This window comes from Euprymna scolopes, chromosome 11 (genome assembly GCF_053919585.1).
Source record: "Euprymna scolopes isolate OS-2025 chromosome 11, ASM5391958v1, whole genome shotgun sequence".
NCBI lineage: Eukaryota > Metazoa > Mollusca > Cephalopoda > Sepiida > Sepiolidae > Euprymna > Euprymna scolopes.
In genome coordinates this window covers 82,087,611-82,111,522 of record NC_136492.1, presented here as the reverse complement: position 1 = coordinate 82,111,522, position 23,912 = coordinate 82,087,611, and the positions used below count along the sequence as shown (strand labels likewise).

The window sequence follows — 23,912 nt, the reverse complement described above, 5'->3', positions numbered from 1 at the left end:
CGATCTTTGTCATATGAGGGCCGTTCTAAAAAATCAAAATGTTCACGAGCTGAAAAGACGAGAGTATGACCATTAAAACGAGTGAAATGTTGTGTTCCAGAGTTTATTTTTCTACATTGTCATACCCATACTAAATGAAATGTGCCCATAAATTCAATGGCGCATCTCTCCTCCTAACCCATGCCAGGTGTTGCTTCTTGAGAGTGTCACACTATCAATATCTTAAACAGAGAGATGAAACGTTTAAATCATAATTGCAGACCTTCAGTAACATAAGAAAGCAAAAGTCAATAGGCATCTTCTGTAGTTGTAATAAGTGTTCGTTCTTGTTGTGGCGTGACGGCCTCAGCGAGCTATATCGCCCCCCCCCATTGTGGAGATTGAGACCCCCTAACACACTGAGTACGGCCGGGCAATTATTCTGATATCGTCTGTTAAACATTATTTGATGCCGGAACAGCAGAGAGTAACCTATTTGAAATGATGAATTATTGTGTTTTTGTAAAGCAGACTATTATATTGTTTGAGAAAAATGACAAGAGATGTCATTTGGGAAGCTATAACGAAATGTAATTTTGTTCTTGGCTTGGCGAAACGTCAGGCTTTTGAGTGCAAGGTGACGCATGGGTCAGATGTCAGGGCGACCGTCTGAATGAATTTGTTCTGACCCCCAGATTCGCAGACCTAGCAAGTTGCAGGTTCAACACCCGCAAGAAACCGGGAATTGAATTCTGATTCTTCTAGCAGGTTGCCCCAACCAACCCTTTCCCTTGGAATATAATCGAATGCCCGGGCCAAAATTAGCAGACTGGAGCTAGATCTCGATGCAAGAGCACTTATCCAAGAGAACCCCTCCCCGCCTTCTCATCCCGATCGCCATCATGGAGAACGAAGAATAAGAGTTCGGACTGTTTTCTGGTGTAATCGAACTGAACAGTTGTACATATGTAAATCAACTGTAATTTCGTGAATTAACTTTTTGTAGACTAGAAAACCACTTTGTTGGTTTTCTCTTGATCTGCATGAGAAGCTAATTAATTTTCAGCAGAAGAATCTTGTAAAGAACTCCCGGAGAGGACGATCACGACCATTGAAGTTTCGACAGGGTCAGAGGCACCATATGCTTACCTGCGGCAGGAGTTCTTACATTGTAAGCCACTTGCATTAAGTGGCTTCAAGAATTGTAAGCGATTTCAATAAACATATTTTTTAATTCACTCTAATCGTTTTAGTGTAATAACAAATATGATCTGCTTAACTAAGTTGTGAAAATAAAATAGAAACATTTATTGGGCAATAAAACATGCTACAACAGTTTGATTAATGAAAATGCATAGTGTCGAACTTAGACATGCATATATTAAATGTGTATTAGGATAAGAAAAAAATTATGTTTAATGGAAACATTAACACTTTTCATTATCAGTACCTATTTACAATGCCTCCTCATAGGATAATTAGCTACAAGGGGCGTTTATTAACGTGGAGAAAAGGAACAAAAAATGAAAATTGTCTTTGTCGTGAAAGATTTCTCCTCCACTGAACGAGAACAATAAATTGAAGTGTAGCATCTGAAGAGCGGATACTACACTTTGATCTTGGCCCGAAGGCCAAGAACTTTGCAATATAAGTATTTATTCGCTTCCCCACGAAAACAAAATATGACACGAGGTCGTTTTTAATCTGGGCGAAAACCGGCTCCCCAAAGGAAAGCCAAAAGGGGCACTCTGGAAGCAACTAAAAAGTAATTGTTTCAGTATAGAGGGTTTCCTCTCCATTGACCAAGGACAAATCAACTTCAGTGTAGCATCAGTCAGATACTACACTCGGTCGGCCAAGAACAACAGAAAAAAATCAAGCCTTTGTTCTATTTAGTATTCATTATTAGTAGATATAGAAGTATGTGATGCTTTATTTTACGGTGAGGTTCGATAAAAGTGTCGCCATAAAGAAAACAACAGTAGAGCTTTATTTTAAATTTTTTTATTGAAAAAATAAATCCAGGCAAATTTATTATATATTAGAGCAGATATACATTCAATGTAGCCGTTTTCAGTCTCAATCATCGCCTCGATACGAGTCTGGGGCTAGGAGCACGCTTTTTCCACAAACGCCGGCGGGAGCTCGACGAATACTCGACGGATGGCGGTGATCAGGTTTGCTTTGGTGTTGTGAGAGGTCATATTAGTGATACACTCGACATATGAGCAAAGGAAGTAGCCCAGCGGTTTGGGGGGGAGATAGGTCAGTGAGAGAAAGGGACAAAGTTGTAGCACTCAATCTTAAACCAAACCTTTGTCTCTTTGGACTTGTGGGCCGGCGCCAAGTCCTGCTGCAACACCCAGAGTTTTACAATTGTCACTTGATTGCATCAGGGTATTACCACTCTTCTACACACCCAGATACACGTTGGTGTTTACTTTACAGCCGACTTCGAAGATGTGAGGTGGCATGATGTGCCACTTACTTCAAATTACAGCAAATACTATAACTGTGGCCGAAAACTTTGTTTTCCTCACCCTGAACACGTACCTGGTATTCCTTGCAATCCAGCGATGCATTTCAAGGGCGCAGGAAATGGTCCTGTTGTTCTTACCTGTATCTGTAGGAGCATGAGTTGTACAACGGCGAATCTCCGCTCTCGCTCATTTAATATTGTGTCATTTTCAAACAAGGTAGAAGGTTCCGTACGCTTTTGGAATGTGTACACAACTGTCCAACTAGTAGATGGCCCGCGACAAAAAAAAAAAAAAAGAAAACCTTATTTTCATCAAACAAAAATGGAATCATGTTTTTCTAGTGCGATAATGCTATCATTCCATCCAATAGTATGGATAAATACTCATATAATCGACATTAGAGTAGGAAAGTTCATAAAATCTTTCTTTTCCCTGTCTATTACAATATACGCATTATGTATTTTCATAGCTCTAGAATCGCTCTAGAATAATTAGAAGGTCCATGTATGAAAGGAGCTCAATTAAAAATAATAGTCCTAAACAACGATAAATTTTATATAGATGGATAGCAACCCAGAAAACAAGAGAGTTATCCCTTTTTGTCAATAAAACATTACTCAAGAATGTGAAGACTGATTATAAAAAATAAGGAGAGTAAGTCTAGTAAACATCTACGTCTAGCATGGAGTGTACTACAGCACACAATCGAGCGGTCAATTCTCAGTGAAGGTACTGGAGAGTGAAAGAGTTGAAAAAAAACACATAGTCAGAATAGTGATTTTGTAAGAAAGATTAAGCATTACCATAAATGCATATAAATGGAGAGAGTGTGTATTGTGAAACAGTGGATAAATTTTCATAACTAAATATGTATGAAAGTTCGAAATAATTTATGCTACATCAATCGTTAATATAAAAATCGATAAGTAAATGTTTGTAATCATTCCCAAGTTACATTCTGTATTTCATATTTGGAACTAAATAATTCAGCACGAGATTTTCTAATCAGCCACTAATGAATGGCCTAGTAAATAGTCATATATAATAGATTGAATGTCCGTATCTAAACCTCGCCATGAGAATGAAATATTTCAATATGGAGGCAGACAAAAATGTGTAACTAAATAAATTTAAAACGTAAGAATATAAAGTTACATGAAAATATTGATACGGTTTACTTAAGGGAATATGAGTGCTCGTTTAATTGGACACGTCCAAATAATACGAAAAGTAATAACAGTTCCATTTTTGACATATACTTCTCATTGATCTGGAAATGTATTTCCAATACAGACATTAAAAAGTAGAACACTTAAATAATTTATGAAATAGTAATATATGCGTTTCTAACAAAAGCTTAAGTAAGAATTAGAAAGCAGTAGCAGTAAACGAGATTCTATTTAGAAACAGTGCGAAAAAGGAGAGAGCATTTTTGGGACTACTGGATAATGGACGCCGGGCAGCAACACGCTTACAGATGTTAAGTTGACATATCACAAGGAATATAAGATAAGTAATAACTCCTTATTTTGTAACAACGACATTGTTTTCCTCATTCCCTCGACACCCACGTCTCTAACGTAATCGTCCTCTCTAAAGTCGTCTTCCTTTTTATGGTCTTTCTTTTTCCTTACCGTGACGGCATTTCGTACACAGCTCGGTATTTACATATATGCGCTATACCCGTTCTGTTACATGCGGTTTTAACCTGGATTTCATTCAGAAATAAATAGTTAAATAATGTTGTATTTTAGTAAGACTTTATTAAAATATTTCATGAGAACATATGTAACAAATGAGGTATTCCAACAATTAAATAATAACAAATAAATATACAGTGAACCTTTAAGGCTCTTTGTGTTATTCTCTGGCGATATTGCGTCTGATATTTTTTTTCTTATTTCAACCTTGTTATTTAATCTATTCCTGTTATATCCTTATTAAACCAAACATTAATCATGAAAAAAGGATATTTTTCCTTTTTCATCTAATAATTGTAAATGTTACTGATTTAATAGATATGACAGAAGCCGTGAAGAACTAGCTATTTTTCCTCTATTTATTTATCTGGCCTTATTTCGGAGTTTCATCTAAGGTTGCTGGGTTTTCTCCATAGTTGGAGTGATATGTTTATTAAATCGCTAGATAAAGCTGACAGAAAAGCCGATATTTGACGAAAGCTCGTTCATTGACAAAGAATACTAAAAAAACCTACCTTGCAGATTTTCAGAAATTAACTGCTACGAAAACTCACGTTTTAACATTTACTCTTTATGCCATGCAAAAGGTGATGAAATAAGCTACTATATAGTTTACTTAGAATGCTAATTCGTCTAAAACTACAATCTATGTAGTCATATCTACCTATATCAAGAATCTGTGTTTGTGAAAGATACCTGTTGTAGACACGTGCAAGGGGTTACTAATGAAAGAAACCACAAGTACTGTAAAGTGTATAAAATATAATATGTATTTATCATAAAGAATACAGGAGCCACTAAAGTGGTATGAAAAGAAGGTTTCGTAACATGCAGTTAAGGATTTTATGAATGTCCCTATTGAATCTCTGAAAACAGTGTTAGTCATAGGATTGGTTGATTCCACTTGGTACTCAAATAGAGGTGATACGTACCACACAACACCCCCTCCCGAGTTTTTCATTCCCTTAGGATGATCGTATCTTTCTTTTTCCCAGGGTTGATCTCTATCAGGTCGGTCTTTTTTTCTTTTTCCTGGAGAACTGGCGTTGTCCGTCTGCTTGTGGTGTTGCCAAATCGAACGTATCATATATCTGGTCCATTATTTCTTTTTGTTCAGCAGGAGGTTGTCTTCCGTCATCAGTGATACGTTTCCGAAATTGGTTAAAATTTTCTTGTGCGTAAATCTTGGACTTTCGATAATGTAAACCATCAGCGCGATCCTTTTCCTGACCTTTCCTAGTTCCCACATCGTACTATTATTTTTGTGTAACTGCAAAAATACCATTTTCACCGGGTAAATGCTACTTTTTAGGAACTATAGTATTTGACGGTTTTATCTGTTTTGGGCAAAAGTTTTTCGAAGACCGACCTAATTTTCCTCACAAATATTAACTCTGCCACCGACATCTTCGCTAGAGCGCTTTCATTTGGCGTAATTCAGTAAACTTGTAAAAACTGCTACAGTGGCTTTTCTGAGGGCGTCCCTTTAGCCTTCTTTATGTCACTTTTCAACGTGTCTACAAACCTCTCTGTCTGAAAGACACATATTTATAGCTTCTCTGCGTTCAATCAGGGATGATAGGTTGGCGTTTTTTATGTGATTAACCTGGAAAATCTCGCAGAAGCTTTTAAAATCTGCTGAAGTTTATTGTGTGCCATTTCTGACACTAGACAATCAACCACACCAAACCTAGCGAACAATTCGATACGAGCACTGATTGTAAAATCCGGCGTTTGACCATTACATCGAAATATATCAGGCTATTTTGAAACACTTTCTACCATCATTAAATAACAGTTTCCATCCAGTGGGGATGTGTAACCTACGGGTATTTGTTGCCATGGATGGTCCGCTTTAGGCCATGTGCTAAATTGTATTGGGGGCGCTTTTGCAACCAATGGTCACCTCTTACACGACTTTACCGTGCCTTCTATATCAGTGGGTAAACGTTTCCAGTAAACGTAGTACCTCATGAGACTCTTCATTCGCGTGGGCCCAGGGTGTCCCTTATGGAAATTCTTTAGGGTTTTCTTTTGTAGTGTAGTTGGGATTACTACCCTTTCTCGGAACAACAGTACCTCATTGCACATAGAATAATCTCTCTCCACCGTTTCATCCGATTGACCTTTTTGTTTCATTTCTTTGATGAAACTATCTTCTTCAGCCTCCCTTATTATATATTCCAAAGTCACTGGTAGTTCCTTGATCGTATTACATAATATTTGTGTATAGTCCTTTTCACGCTATTACTGTTTCTTCCAGCGGTTCTCTGGATTTCGGGATTAATCGCGACAATCCGTCTGCATGACTTAATTTCGCAGATGTAAGAAATTCCATACTGAAATCGTAATTCAGTAGCGCGATCCCCCATCTTTGAAGTTTGTTAGCTCTGTAAGTTTGCAGACCCTTTTTAGAGCCAAAGATGGTTATAAGCGGCTTATAGTCCGTTTTTAATTTAAATTTACAACCGTATAAAAATCGGTGAAATTTTGTGACACCGAATATAATTCCCAGTGGTTCTTTTTCGATTTGGGAGTAATTCTCAGCAGGAAGTAAAGATTTTGACGCATGGGCGATCGGTTTAGTGGACCCATTAGGCATCTTGTGTAGAATGCATGCCTCGATTAAATAAGATCTTGCGTCAGTTACGATCATAGTCTCTTGTTTCGGATTGAAATGACTTTAATACATCTTTTAATTTTTTAAACGCTGCCAGGATCTCAGACGTTAAGTCCTATTTTTGTCCTTTTTTAATAGTACATTCAATGGCGCACGCAATTCATACATGTTCTTAATGAACGTTTGATACTAGTTCGCGAGCCCTAAAAAAAATCTACAATTTATTTATATTATGCGGTTCTGGTATGTCTTTTATATCTTTGGACCTGTCTGGGTCGGGTTTCCTCCCGCCCTTATCTATAATATGACTCAGGTATCTAATTCGTTCCAAAAAAATCGCATTTTGCTTCCTTCAATTTCAATCCATATTCTTTTCTTCTGTCAAACACTTGAAATACATGATCTCTATGTTGTTCAAGATTTTTACTACGCATAAAAATATCGTCCAGATAGCCTATTGCGAAATCCAAACGACTTTGCAAAGTACTGATTACCTGTTGGAAAATTGTAGGTTCTTTTATATCAAATGCTAATCTATTGAATTTATAAAACCTTTTGTGCATTCAGATGCACTAAAGTTTGGAGCTATCTTCCTCTACTAATATTTGTAAGTAAACCTCGCTTAAGTCTATTTTGGAAAAATATTTTTCGCCATTCAACTTAGCGAATATTTCGTCGGGGTTTACTAGCGGGTAGTGATGGTCCTTGAGCCCCGCATTCAATCTGGTGGAAAGGTCCGCGCATACCCTAATCTCTTTAGATTTTTTCACGTATACAGTGGGGGTTGCCCACTCACTATAGGGGTTAAAATCCCAGTGATAACTAGTCTTTCCAATTCCTTTTTAATGTTTTCCCTCGAAGTGAACGGTACGCTCCGTGGCTTTTTGAAAATTGGTTTTGCTTCGTCCAGCAATTCGAATCTCGCCTTTATTTTTGTACATCATTCAAGCTTTTCGGAGAAAACACTTGGGAAAGATTTTATAGCTCTTTTTTATCGTTTGTCGCCTTCGGCCGTTAGGTTTTCGACTTTGCGACAAAACTCACTCATTGGCGAGTCCCATGATTAAAATTCCTGAATCCAATCGGTCCCGAAAAATTCGTTGCGTTCCTTAAAACAAAAACGTTTAGCTTTATCATTCTTTTCAGTGACACATTAATAACTACCTCACCCTTCAAATTTATTCTTTCAGCAATTACCGATCTTGCAACTTCATTCGTCTTGGTCTTCGTGGGTTTTCCTATTCTCTTCCACATGTGAAAATTTATAATTGATAAATCCGACCCTGAGTCGAGCTACAGTTTTACTTCTCGATTTCTGATTTTCACCATAAGCTATTTTCTTATGTTTTCCATTGGTGAAGGGTTCATTTTTGCAGTTTTTATGTAGCTCTTTTTGCTACTTTTGTTCTGCAATATGAGGTCTTGTGGTCTGCTCGCTTGCATAGGCCACATGGTATTTTCCTTTGGTACTGACATGCATTGTATTCATGAGGTCCTCCACATTTGCTACAAAGGGTTCTAGGATTTTGTCTAGCCTTATAGTTTTGTGAAGGGTTATTTTTGCCTCTTCGTGGGTAATTGCTGGCGGGCGGGTGTCCTTTATTTTTGAAGCGTATTTTTTTTATTTTAGCGATACCTGCTTCCTCTATGTTTCGGGAAACTTGCTTCATTGCCACGAAGCGCTGACAATCTTCAGCCAGTTTCTGAAGCGTCAAATCAGGTTCTAATTCCAATTTATTTAGAGCACGACGTCTTATATCGGCGTCTTTGGTGGCTATCAAACCTTGTGTGAATATTAAGCACTTGAAATTATTCGCCGTTAATGACGACAATTTGAAATCGTCAAAGTCTTATTAACTATAGATGCAAAAGTCGTATAGTCCTGACTTTCTTTACGTGTAAGATTCATGCATTTCCATCTTTCATGAAAAAGGCTTCTTTTTGGATAGTATAACTCCATTAATAGTTTGACTGCCTCGTCAAACGACAATTCGTTCGTTTTTCTTGGTAAAATATAGTCCACGAATTTGTTATGTTCGGATGTATCTAACTTCCGTAGCAATAAACGAACCTTTTGTTTATCCATCCATGCACTGAAATCAATTTTTAAAAAGTCTTCAAATCTTCGGAAAAATGCCTTAAACGTCAGGTCTTCCTCAGAAACATAGTGAAATGTATCAGTAACTATCCAGATCGCATTTTGGGAAAAAGCCGTGTTGGTTTCTTTTCCGCTGTCCTTATTCATTAAAACTTGCGTTATCAATCCATTTTTTATCTGACTGTTTTTGTTGCGCTAAATGAAATTTTTTCAATTCACATATTTGTTCGTTCAATTCTTTCTTTTCTCTTTCCTGATTTTCATCGGAGAATTTCATTAATTCTAACTGCTTTTCCAATATTTTTTGTGTAATTGTTTTCTTTTCTCTTCCTTCGAGATATTTCATCAAATTTAACTGTTTCTCTTCATTTTGTTTCTTTATTGCCAAGTGTTTCTATTGTATTGCTAATTGATGTTCTCGGAAGCTTTTTCTTACAGTTCTAATTCTTGACTTTGTTGGAATTTCACCATTTTCAAAATTTGTTTTGCAATATCGTTCATTTTTTTACGTTATTGAATTATTTAATATGAAAAAAATGAGTTTTTTTCTCAGAAACAACCCAATTCGTTTATATGCTTTTCCTATAGTACCAAATCTATAGAAAAAAGGCCGATAGCCATTAGTCGCATACTGTCGTATAATGAATGAATGCGAGAATATAGGATTGACAAAAAATTCTTAAAGATAAACTAAAATGACCGAAAAATGGGACTAAATGACTAAAAGAAATAAACATTTCAGGAAAAACCCATTCGGGCTAACGGACAGACCGGCCCATTGAAAACATAGGTCCCTCTCTGATAAATCAGGGGAAAAAAATTTTACTCCATACCCCTCGCTTAGAAAAATGAAATCTAATGTAAATGTATTACAAACCGACCGATAGAGTAACTTGCATGCGACTAAAAATGCCTTAGCATGGAAGGGTTACCCCTTCCATTGCCAAGGAAAAGTTACAAATCTAAGTGTAGCATATGTTAATAACATATACTATACTTTGATTTTATCCATATGGCCAAGGAAAAGTTACAAACGTAAGTACAGCATCTATTAAGAACAGATACTAAACTTTGATCTTAGCTATGTGGCCAAGGACAGATTACAAGCATAAGTACAGCATATAGTAAGACAGATACTACACTTTGATCTTGGCCAAAAGGCCAAGACAAGGATATTTATTTGCTCTCCCACCGAGCAAATTAGGCACAAGGCCGATTTTTAATGTGAGGAGTGAAGGGAAAATGGAGATCAGCTCCCCGGGGAGTAGGGGAGCTGGATAGTGACAATTGGTATGAAGGGTTCCCCTACATTGACCAAGGTCTTATATGTAGTTTCCCCCACATATGGTCTTTGCTTGCAGTATCTGCTAGAACAGACAACACACTTTGATTTTGGCTAAAAGGCCAAGAAAAGCTTAAAAGGCTAAGAACAGCATCTATTAACAACAGATCTTTGATCTTATCCAAAAAGGATCTGCACAAAAGTGTTACGGACAGGCGACAGACCGACCAAAAGTCCGACCGAACGACAGATCGACCGACCGACGGACCGACGGAGTGATTTATAGAGTCGCTTGCACGCGACTAAAAGCCTTTACAAAATTCGTACCTGGTTATTTAACGAATATTTCTTTCATATATTTATTTTCTCGTGTGGCAATTTGTCATGAGAAAATAATTCGGCGTTTGCATTTATACAGAAAGCACTATATTTCGTTCATCATTTTTCAATTATCGTAACTGGGTTCCTTGTTGATCCTTCACATTTTTTCCTCTTTTTTTAAGAAGAAAAATTTCTTATCTGTGAAAGACAGTTTATAGCATTTATTTAATATTGGATATTCTTTTCGATTTCTGTGCGAAAAAAATATCCTTTTCTCGTTAACACTTTATTTGTCATGCTTAGCGAAATCGTTTTTAATCTTCTTCGACGTGCAGTCCCGTCAACCAGTAAACAGTTTATTTTAATCGGATTAAAAACCAACGCTTTTTTTTTATTTGTGCGAATACTCGCCTAAGCCAATAAAATAAAATATACTATCATTTACTTTTGTAGGAGTATTTTCATACACTAATGCCTTTTAACCATAAGACGTATTAGCAAGACATAATTTTTAGAACGACAAAGTTTTTTTTTACTTACTGAAAACTTGGTCTCGTTAATTCAGTAGTAATACTTCTCCACACATTTCGTCTTATGCGTTCTGTTTCAGCTCGTAGTTTACGTTTTAGTAGCTATTTTAACAGTAAGATAAGGCTTTTTTATGACGTTATTGTTACATCCGTTTTTTCGGCAATAATTTTTGTCCTTCTCCGAAGTGTTCTTTATCCCATATTGTTAGTTTTTCCCCAATGTAGACAAATAGTTTTCCCCGTTCTTCGCCGAACCTTTGAAAAATAAATACGTTGGAGTTTCGAAATTCCTGCGACTGTAGGAAAAATATATTTCGAATATCCGTGTGTTCTTTTTTCTTGAATCCTTTTGGTCGTCGTATGCTGTCTTCCAATGGCTGTTTTATTTTTTAGAGTGAATTCGTTGCCCGAATATTGGCCATTCTGTTATTGTTGTAGATTGATCCGGGAAGTTCTTGAATCGTCCTCGTCAGCCAGTTGTTGTAACCCCGTGCTAGGTTTTATAAATGAAAGGAACCACAAGTAGTGTAAAGTGTGTAAAATATAATATATATTTATCATAAAGAATACCGGAGCCACTAAAGTGGTAGGAGAGAAACATGTTCCGTAGCATGCAATTAAACTTGGTATGAATGTCTCCATTTAGCCTCTGAAACCAGTGGTATTCAAAGGACTGGTTGATTCCACTTAGTACTGAAATAAGCGTGATTTGTACCCCCACAATAATACCATTTCGCAATCTTTGCTTACCAGCTAATATCTTGCTTTCTTTTGGTAAGACTCACTTAAATGATATTAAACTGCACTATCACTACACTTATTAGGACATTATTGAAACATGAATGTTAGTTAACTTTTTTTATTATTTAAACGCTAATTTGATATCGTCGGTAAACGATAATTTTGGCCATGAAACTTTTTCAAAATTGTAGGAATTGAGTAAAATTTATTTTAAGACTACGATTCAGAAATGAATTGGTCCTTTTCTTCAGTCGAACAACCTACATTTCTGTACACATATGAATTAGGTTAGCTTCTTCAGAAGAGAAAGGCGCAATCAGAATAATGGATCATCTATAATATTAAGGCGAGGATCTGTTTAAATGTATGTATGTATGTATGTATGCCTAAAACTTTTGACGGAGGCGAGGGATTTTTACGAGATCGGTATCATTTAGAAGCGCGGCACTTCAGACGAAAAATATCGAAAAATTAATTTTTCATTATCAATTGTGCACTTTTCCACAAGAAAGGGTCGCTTTTTTCGCCGATATTTTCAAAAGTCATGCCCTCTTTTCGATTGTCTAGTCTTAATTAAAACCTACGTTACTTCAGGTTTGGCGTTCTAGCCTGCCTGCCTGCCTACAACCACTCTATGTTTTCTCGCAAAACACACCCCCAGACAGCTGGGAAACGCCGGGCACACAGGTTCGTAATTAATTAAAATAAAACTATATATTGTGTTTTTTATTGATTTATCTAGCTTTATAAAATTGGATAATACATTTTCTAAGATACTATTATATATATTGGAGATGAGTTCGGATGTGAACTCTTTTAAATCTAGCCATGAACGCAGCGACATTTATTGTGAGGTGTTTTTTTTTTTTTACTGTTGGCACTTTTTTGTGTATTTTACACGGAAAAATTCTTCTGTAATTCTAGTTTAATCAATAATATAGGAATGCAAATTATTTTAGAACACAATTATGTTGTTTATTTTAGCTGGAAAACTTTCTGGAAATTGGAAATAAGAATTGCATTAAATATTTAAAATATTTTCAACCTCTGGGATTATTTGTAAGATTTTGCATTTGAATAATTTATCTTAGATCGATCAACTTGGTATTTTTTCTTGTTCATAATTATTTTGCCCTTACTTTGTTTTCTTACTATTTTTATTCTATTTTTTCTCTCTTCATATTTATCTTCGCCCTGTATTCCAACTATGATTTTTTTCATTGTGTATTATCTTTTTTCCTGTTTGGTTTATCTTTTGTTTGTTCTACCATTTCAAGCACTGTTTACGATATTTTACTTATTTTCTACTTTATTATTGACTTTTTTCTTTTTTGTCTGAATCCTTTATTCGCTTATACTCTTTACCGACATATTTTTTTTTGTTTTCCATCATTATTCTGTTACTGGCTTTACATTTAATTCTATTTCAATTACAATATTAATATGTTATATCTTTTTTTCTATTAGCGTTTATAACACTATATGCTTATAATAGATTCGCTATTCATATCCTTTTGCATCCAACAACTACCATGCGATTGTTTATTTTTATTTTACTTTTTTTAATTTTTTCTAAGATTAATATATTTTATTATTATCATTATTATTATTATTATTATTATTATTATTATTATTATTATTATTATTATTATTATTATTATTATTATTATACTCCAAACATACTTATTTTATTGTATATAATCTATTCCCATATTCTAATTATTGTACCAACTATTAACGAAAAGCGAACCGTTACTAGTCTAGGTTAAAATGAATTACTCGAACATAACTGTCCGTAAAAATAGACCATTTAAAGAAAATAAGCATCAGTGTATAACAATAATAAAATAAAGTTATAATTTTCATGGTCTTCAATACTGTCGTCGTATGCCACGTTGATGAGCTGCAGTAACAACAGAAACGTGTGTCGCAGTCGTGCGAGATAGCCTAATAGTAGAGGTTTATAGTTCTGTTCATGGGGTCTCGATTTCGAATCTCGCTAGATTCAGCCACTGTAATGAGCCGTAGACGACGAAATACTGATCAGTGAATATATGTATTTTAAAAATAATATATATGCCGCCCCCAATTTGGAGGTACTGAATTGGTCAAAGAGCAAATTATTCCAAACTCGCATGCTCTTTGATATAATTTATTTTAAAACAAATATCGCAAACGCAAAAACAAATAATATCTACATAAACGCGTTACATTTTAGCATTCGTGCAAGATAGCCTAATGGTAGAAATTTACGCTTCTGTCCATGGGGCCTCGATTTCGAATCTCGCTAGATGAGTTGTAGACGACGAAACACATGTCAGTGGTTAATTATATTTTTAAAATAATACATATGTCGCTCCCACGTCGGGGGTACCAAGTTAATCAAAGGGAAACTTATTCTCAACTCGAATTTAGGTATAAATCCTCTTTCGCATAATTCATTTCCTATTGTAATCCATGATTTTTTCCAGGATTCCAATAAATTCACTTGTTCTTTGTTTAACTTTAGTCTTATTTTTTGGCCCCCATAATCATAATATACACAGATGTAATAACAATGTTCGGCACTCGTCTGCTTTCGATAAAACCCCACAATAATCTCCCATTTATTCTTGCATTCAGTCTGTTTCACGTCGTAGTTGCTATGGAAACCACTCATAGAAACGTGGCTCACCTCTTTACGCTTTTCCAATTTTGAACACCAGTAAATTAATCAAAACTTTTATTTTACTGAACGAAAATTGAACATTTTATTTTTCACCATACAGCTGAAAATAAGATCTAGAAATTGTAATAAGTGTTTGAAATTCTGTCGACAAATGAGTGAGCAGTTACGCTTTAAAGCAGTACTATGAAAATGATTGTTGATAAGTACTTGTTTTATGTTTTTTTTAATTTCAATTAGTAATGATTTTTATTGTGTGTATCATTTTAGCGCGATTTAATCATTTTTTTATTATGGCTATTTTGTACTTTTCTGGGCACTACATTTTAAGGTTCTGGAGGCTGGAGTTTCTGCTCGTTGTTTTTTTATATACGGAGGTATAAAAAGTATTATTGTCAATAAGGACATGAAGAAATGAAATGTTATTATTATTCTTCAACCCTATTGCAAATTAAATGATTAAGTTTTATTTGAAAAAGGTACTGTAATTAGTATATCTTTTCATTATTTTCAGCTAAAATAAAAATATAAAACAAGTACTCAGCAACCATCACACTCCTAATTACATTCTTGATGAAAAAATAAAACGAACGCTCCAATCCCTTGAAAAACCTAATGATATTACCCAACGCAGCAATGCAAATCCAATTAATATATTTTATCAAAATCAAATGACACTTTACTTCAAAATCGAAGAAAATGCAATTAAAAATATCATACGTAAATACTTGACGCCTGTTGACAGTAATTCTAAGATTAAATTTATTATCTACTACAAGACGTTTAGAACATAAAACATGTGGTTAGAAACAACTACTCACCGGCTATAAAAACGTTGAAACAAACTAATGTAGTGTATAAATAAATGCTCTATGTAACTCCGAAAATAATATACATTTGGTATACAATGACAACCATGTCCCAGCGAATCACCATGCATCTAAAAATTACTAGTGCTATATGAGCATTTAATAAAGACTATCACTGACCCCTCTTCAATCTTAGAAATGTTATCGTTGCCAACAAAAATTATACAGCATTAACATAATATTAAAAAATGAAAAGTTCTTGAAGCGTCATATATTAGAAACCTTCAACCCATTATAAATGTTATTGCATTCGAGAAAAGAGTATAATTCATAACAGTGTCCACGAACTTGCTGATTTTAATACTCTAATTTTCATCGACTCCATATATTTTAATTTTACGCTGTTTACTGTATGTTCTAGTTTTCACTTTTAATTCTCATTCATTTTACTTCAACACCTGATGATGATTCTTGGACGAATCGAAAGCGCTCATGATAGCAAGGACTATGGAACATTTATTAATATTTTTGATTTTGCTGCAAAAACGATCATACGGAAATTCCAAAATTAAAAAAAAAACACAACATAAAACTAAGTGCCTCCTTTGCATTTTATAATATTTGCTTGAATGAAAAAATGCATTCTTAATATAAATATTTTAAATATATATACTTATATATATACATATATACATATATATATACATATATACATGCTTATATATGCATATGTGTATACGTATATATACATACATATATACATATATATACACACATATATATATATATATATATATATATATATTAACACACAACAACAGGCTCCTTCAGTCTTTAACAGAATATGGATATCCACAAAGGTGTGCCTGCGGGTGATTTTTATTTGTGGCAGTAGGTGCGCAATCCGCAACCACACTTCTCCTGAGTCGACATTGTTAACTACCAGTGGCAATTGAAGTGTATGTACAGGACGACTGGAAACAAATGCTGAGGTAAGCGGAGAGCACATACAGCGCCTAGAATTTCCAAATGGTCACCCATCTGGTACAAGCCAGGCTCAACGTTGCTTAACTTCGGTGATCTGACGAGAACACGTGTATCAACGTGATTATTCCGTATTATATACATATATATATACATATATACATATATATGTATATGCATATATATACATATATATGTATATACATATATATATACATACATATACATATATACACGTACATACATATATATGCATGTATATATATATATATACGTATATACATATAAATATATATATATATATATACGTTTATAGAAAACAGTAAAAGTGGAAAGTGAAGTCACAAAAACTATATATTTGTGAATATAGAATGGTTCATTTATTTAAAAAAAAGGTATAGAAAGATTTAGTTGGGAGGATAGAGGGTACTTTTTATACCAACGCATTTCTACGCCTAATGCATCTCATCAGAAGAGTAGAGAAGATGCTTGGTAACATAATGGGGATGCGACGTCTACTGTAGGATTCATCAGGGACGAAATAAATCAATAAAATATTAATGTTGTTAGGGGAGAAATATATTGAGAAGGAGGAGCGTATTATATAAAATGTAATGTAAAAAGGTGTATAGGTTTCTATCGTTGTCTTAAATAATATAGGTAGTTTATTTTTTACGAGTCAAGAGGAGGTGTAGGGGGTGGATGGGTGGTTATCGTATTTTATCCGTATGTAAAATTATAGAATCTATACAGCGGTTTTTGTATCGATAAATGCAACGGAGATCTCAACATCAGATTGAGACGGTGTATAATTTCAGGCGAAATATTAATATGATTATGAATTAAGTAGGATTGAGCATAAGTAACGGCTATCCCAGCATTACTTATAAGAAGACTATGGTTATAGTGAGAATTAATGAAAGTTGTGGAGTGGATTACATAAAGCGTCCTGTACTACAGTTTTAATCTAGTGATGCAAGGGATGTCCGGAGGTGGGTTAAAGGAGTAAGTTATGAGGTAGGTAGTTGTAAGCCTATAGTAATAAATTTCTAAAGATGATATATATTAGATAATATGCAGTAATAACCCTATGGTTGCCCTGTTATCAGGTGCATAGGGAGGAGGATTTAAGTGTAAGGTGGAGGTATAAATATAGTGGGCGAACTTAATGGAGGTGGATAAAAGGACAAAAATATTTAGGGTGTGGACGAATAGCGTGGTGGGATATTAGCGGTAGTATATACTACTACTACTACTAGTAGTAGTAATAATAATAATAATAATAATAATAATAAATAGATAAATAAACTAAAGAAAAAATAAATAAAAGAATAAGAATAGAAAATAGAAAATAGAAAAATAAAAAAAATGAAGAGTAGAATAAAATGCAAAAATGAGAAAACTAAAACACTAAACTGAATTGCTGTATATGGCCTTTAACAAAGGCCGCGCGAGCCTTCACATGATTCTTTTTGAGCAGCGGTGTATTTCTAGGCCTGCATCCATGGAGACCCCCTCTGTGCAAAACTCTCTCGATAGTGGACCTTGAAATGGGGGTAGAGATGAAGAACTGAGGGGCATGTATACAACAGTGAGGCACAAATGTATAATGTATATATGGGTTTAGCCAACAGAGCAGATAGTTCGGTAAATAATATCCCGGAAGATACAAATCTCTAGTTCAGGAATCTGTCTGCACGTGTAAATATTATAGTTCTGAATATCTTGGATGCATGGGCCACTGACATATGTTACTTTTAAACAAGAAAGATATAAACAACATTGCATTTAGGCTCGTGATTAACGAGAAATTAGTTTTCCCTGTGTGGAGGTTCAGTAAAGTGTGTTATTAATGGCAATGATACAGATTTGCACATTCAAAGTGAGAGCTCGTCTTACCAAAGTATATAGAGGAAGGGGACATTACCTCATTCCTAAAAAAATCCGATGAAAAGATTGGGGATTCGGTTAGTTCCAAGGTAGGAGTTGGTATTTCCGCCTTTGTGGTGTGTTTTCCTTATTATATTATGACGTATGTGTTCTTTTGTTTGGTGTCGATGAATTGCAGTCTTTATTCGTCCTTGGCGTATGTGGAAAACGGCATGTTTGACGTAGCAGAATCCAGGCGGGGGGAAAAATCGGGTCGAATTAAGCTGCTGGAAATGAGTTCAGATGTTTCAACAGGAATGAAGGTCAGCGTCTGGTAAGTAGTATAGACGAACTAAATGTGTGGAAGCGGAATGAGGATATACACTAAGGTTGCCTGGAGAAGTGGATCGATAGACCTCAACGGATAGAAAGGAATTTTAGACAGGAGATGTTGGGTGTGGGGTATGCCTGTTGGAGGGGTATGAGATAGATGGAGATACAAGTCAGTTTCGATTGTCGCTGAAGATTTTAGTGAATTTAAATATAAATATTTTTGGTTTGAATGGGTTAGGAGTAATCATTCTAATTGCATGACTGTGCATGTCCGTAAGTATATAGTGTGGAGATAAAATAAAATTAGTTTCATTTGTTGGGGGGTTTTAAAGTGGGAAGAACGGGTGGGGGGGAACTTGGATTCATATGTTTGGTTTGAGGGTTGAGGTCCGGAAAGGGGGAGGTAAATTTACTTTGTATTAATATTTGACTTTAAATTGAGGAGGCCACAACTTCATGATATAACTAGCGCGAATTACTTATTGAGGTGTGATTAAGTAAGTGATTGTAAAAGTTAGAGGTGGTAAATTGAAATTTGGTCAGAGATAATAGTCTGCAAGATTACGAATAAAACAGATGTAGCGTTAATTCGATCTTGCAAGCGGGAGTTATTTAACATGGGTTTGATTTTGTAAGTTTATATTTGTATTTTATGTTAAGAGAGTGTACTAATAATATATATTTAACAATTAAAGCCTTTATGAGGGGCATTAGTCGTCTGCTAGGGGGAGGATATGCAAGAGGGGGTGTTAAGTTTTTGCATTGTTAGCCTTAGAGGTAATAGATATTAGTCCTTGTCTGGCGGTGTTTTTTCGGTGGATTTTTTTAATTTCCGTACTTGATTTTTCTTTTGTGCATGCAACTGCAAATAATCTCCGGTTTAGAGTTGAAAATGTTTACTTTATTCTGTGACGTTATAATCTCAATCGCCTCAGCGTTGTAAAGAACGTAGTATTTAGAACCTGTGTTGTATGATTTAGATGTTCTTAATATTTTCCATTTCAATAAGTTTATGTTGTTTTCTTTCAAGTTTCTTACGAGGTTGGATAGGGTTATTTTAGTCTTAGGGGACTCTCTAGAAAACTATTAGAAATTGTTCGAAATTCTAGTTTTTGTCGGGGAAGAAGATAATCCTATGTACGTGCGTATTTTTGGATGTGATTGTGGTGTAAAAAGTGTTATTTTACATATCAAGGCCCGAAGGCCACTCAGGGATAAGGGTTATTGCGTGTACAGTAACCAATGACATAGTATTGTAGTAATCATGAGTATAAGGTATTTTGATAGAGTGTCTTACTTAAGGGGGCGGTTTGTCAGGAGTTTGTTTATGTTGGAATTGAGGACGTCCAAGTTGTAGTCAGGTGTGAAACAGGCAAGCGGCAGGGTTCCACTGACGGGCAGTTCTTTTTTTTGCAGTGGTCACAACTTATCAAGGCCCGGAAGCCACTCAAGGATAAGGGTTATTGCAAGTACATTACGTTAGTGTGGAGATTAGATGAAGTGTTTACTTAAGGGGCCGGTTCATTAGGAATTTGTTAACGTTGGACTTGAAGACATCCAAGTTGTAGTCAGGTGGGAAGCATGCAGACGGAACAGAGTTCCACAGGCGTGGAGTTCTAAAAAAGAAGCTTTGCTCATGGAATCCACGTTTTTATTTAGGCACAGATAAAGAGTGGGGGAAATTTTTTATAGTGGATTCAGCTAGACGGGTGTTTTTCGTGAAAGATTGGCGAGGAGGGGGGCGAGGGATTGGACCTCACACGAGCACCTGCCATGGAAATAACGATAAAACAAGGATAGGATCGCAACGTCTTTTCTGCGAGAGAGAGGTTGCAGGGTAGAGAAAAGGGCATCATCTAGTAAGCCACGAAGTCTATTTTGTACTCTGTCAAGGCAGGATAGGCTGTTTTTAGCAGCTCCTTCCCAGATATGGCAGCAGTACTCCATCCTCGGACGTACTTGGGTTTCGTATAGATAGAGAATTGCATCAGTAGTGAGATATCTTCTGGTGCGGTAGAAGAGTCCCACCATCTTTCCAGCGACCTTGGCAACAGACTTGATGTACGTGTTTCATTTCAGATCAGGAGTAAAGGTCAAACCCAGAAGCTTTTCAAAACACGGGGCCTCTCCCAGACGAGAGCCATCCATCACAATTGATGCCAGCTGGGGATCAGAGCGTTGATGATGTAAGGATAGGAGTTTGGTTTTAGATGCATTAAAGGTAACCAGCCACGTCTTCTCCCACAGAACAACGCGCTCGAGATCAGAGGAGAGAGGATTAGAGAGAACGTTGTCATTTACAGCGTTTGATGTGTTGCTGTTGATGGTCGTGTCATCAGCATAGATGTCAAGGAATGATTTAAGTATGTGTTTAGGAAGGTAATTGATGTAGATCAGGAAGAGAGTTGGGCCCAGGATGTACTCCTGCGGGACTCCAGCATTACTACTGCAGGCCTCCGATGTTTGTCTATCGGCCACTACTGTTATGAGCCTATCGGAGAGAAATGATTTAATGATTGAGAAAACATTTCCAGTTATACCGCAGCTGGAAATCTTGTGAAGTTGACCCTTATGCCATACCTTGTCTAAGGTCTTTGATATGTAAAGAGCAATTGCCCTGGAAAGGAAACCTTTGTCAAGAAATTCACTAATCCTGTGAGATATAACCGTCAGCACATCTGCGGTAGATCTTGCAGAGCGGAAACCATATTGTGTGTCACTAAAAAGGTTGTTTCTGCCGAGGTGGTTTACTATTTCTCTATTTAATATGGATTCCAGCAACTTACTCATAACACACAGGAGACTGATTGGTCTTTACTGAGAGGAAGATGACTTATCACCTGAATTCTTTAATACAGGGCAAACTGATGAGGTCTTCCAGGGAGTCGGAAAGCATTTCTCCATAAGGCAACACTTGAACAGTTTCGTAAGTATGGGAGCAATTTCTGGTTGAAGCTTTTTTTAACACTATAATTGGGATGCTGTCAGAACCAGTTGTTTTACTGGAATCAAGGTTCTTGATTAGCTTGGCGACCTCCTGCACGGATATTTGTATGTTACTTTGCGTGTTCTGTGTTATAGGGGGGAATATGGGGAGGTGATGGCCTTCGTCGCATATTCTTGGAAAATAGTTTGGCCTTGTCTGATGCTGACGAGATGACCTCTGGTCCATTGATAATGGTTGGGATAGAACGCACACTTCTGTTATTTACCAAAACTGGTGGGAAACAAGCCGCTGACTATCTACCTTGGATTTAACAGACTGTGCATATGGCTCTCTTGTATGTTTTATTACTCTTTTACAGTGGTTGCATGCAGTCCTGAAAGCAGCTTTAGTCTCAGTGCATCTATTACGTTGGTAGCTATGGAAAAACTGATTTCTGTGCGCGATAGCAGCAGCAAATTTTGGGGAGAACCATAGCTGGCTGTTAGGTTTTTGTTGGAATTTTTTTAGATGATACGAATTGGTATATACCTACAATTAACCATTCGGTCAGATCTGATACTATAGAGGACACTTCCTTTTTAAACATGGAGTGCATATGTAAATTAGATATGAATGTACGGAAGCTATCCCAGTCAGCCATAGAGTATCGGTATACAGTACGGTGGATGGGTACGGCTGGGGACTTATTACATTTCGTTTTTATCTTAACTAATACGACGGAGTGGTCGGAGGATCCAAGAGGAGAAAGAACGGACCATGGGCACAGCTCAGGGGAAGTTGAGAGAAAAAGGTCTAGAAGGCTTGCATATTGACTGGGTGTATCGGGCACACGGGTGTGTTGCGAACAATCTGAGTGAGGTCATAAGCAATGGCAAAATTATGACAAAACCTCCGCTCATTGTCTGTCTTATTTGAATAGGTCAGCCATTCCACGTTATGGACGTCGAAGTCACCACAGATGTGGATGTTAGCCGAGGGAGGTGCAGACAGGATGTGGTCAATTTTCTCAGATATGCTCTAAAAGATAGTAACCGCGGTTGTGGGGCCAATAGAGGGCAAATATAAATGCAGTGGTGTTAGCAAGTGCAACCCTGAATCACATATAGGGTAAATTAGGATCTTCTCTAGAGATATTCCTAGCCACACCGAAAGCCATCTTTTATGTAGGCACATATTCCATGCGTATGGCGATCTTGGGGTCAGATTTAGCTTTTAGATTTCGAAGAAAGAAGCTTTGCTCATGGAATCTACGTTTGGATTTAGACACAGATAAAGGGGGAAATTATTGACAGTAGTTTAAGCCAGACGGGTGTTTCTCGTGAAAGATTGGCGAGGTGGGGCGAGGGATTGGACCTAAGACGAGCACCTGCCAAGGAAATAACGATAAAACCAAGACAGGCTCGCAACGTCTCTTCTGTGGGAGAGAGGTTGCAGGGAAGAGAAATGGGCATCCCCCACTAAACCACGAAGTCTATTTTGTACTCTGTCAAGGCAGGATAGGCTGTTTTTTAGCAGCTGCTGCCCAGATGTGGCAGCAGTACTCCATCCTTGGACATACTTGGCTTTTATACAGATAGAGAATTGCATCAGTAGTGAGATATCATCTGAAGCGGTAGAAGGATCCCACCATTTTCCCAGGGTCCCTGGCAACAGATTTGATGTACGTGTTCTATTTCAGATTAGGAGTAAAGGTCAAACCCAGAAGCTTATCAAAACATTGAGCCTCCCCAAGACGAGAGCAATCCATTTCAATTGATGCCAGATAGGGATCAGAGCGTTGATGATGTAAAGATAGAAGCTTGGTTTTGGATGGTTTGGGATGCATTTGGATGCATTAAAAGTGACCAGCCACCTCTTCCCCCATTGTACTACGCGCTCAAGCTTAGTTGAGAGAGAATTAGAGAGTACTTTGTCATTTATGGCCTTTGATGTGTTGCCATAGATGGTCGTGTCATCAGCATAGATGTCAACGAATGAGTTAAGTATGTGTTTTGAGAGATCATTGATGTAGATCAGGAAGAGATTTGGCCACAGGATGGGCCCCTGGGGGACTCCAGCATTAATACTGTGGGCCTGATTTCTGCCCATTAACCACTACTCTTATGAACCTATCAGAGAGAAATGATTTAATGATTGAGAAAACATTTCCAGTAATACCGTAGCTGGAAATCTTGTGAAGTAGGCCCTTATGCCATATCTTATCCAAGGCTTTCGATATGTCAAGAGCAATTGCCCTGGAAAGGAAACCTTTGTGAAGAGATTCACTAATCCTATGTGGTATAAGAGTTAGCACATCTGCTGTAGATATTGCAGAGCGTAAACAATATTGGATGTCACTAAGAAGGTTATTTCTTTTGAGGTGGTTGACTACTTCTTTATTTAATATGGATTCCAACAACTTACTCATTACACACAGGAGACTTATTGGTCTGTACTGGGAGGGGGTTACTTTTCACCCGAATTCTTAAATACAAAGCATACCGATGAGGTTTCGCAGGGTGTTGGACAGCACTTCTCCTTAAGGCAATGTTTAAACAGTTTCGTAAGTATGGGA

General features: G+C 36.5%; 2 pseudogenes; both read right to left on the bottom strand.

Moving 5' to 3' along the window:
- LOC145288176 (cytochrome c oxidase subunit 3 pseudogene) overlaps nt 1-23,912 on the bottom strand; it is a 107,776-nt pseudogene that overhangs the window by 46,266 nt on the left and 37,598 nt on the right.
- Nucleotides 9,908-10,051, bottom strand: LOC145288440 (U2 spliceosomal RNA; annotated as a pseudogene).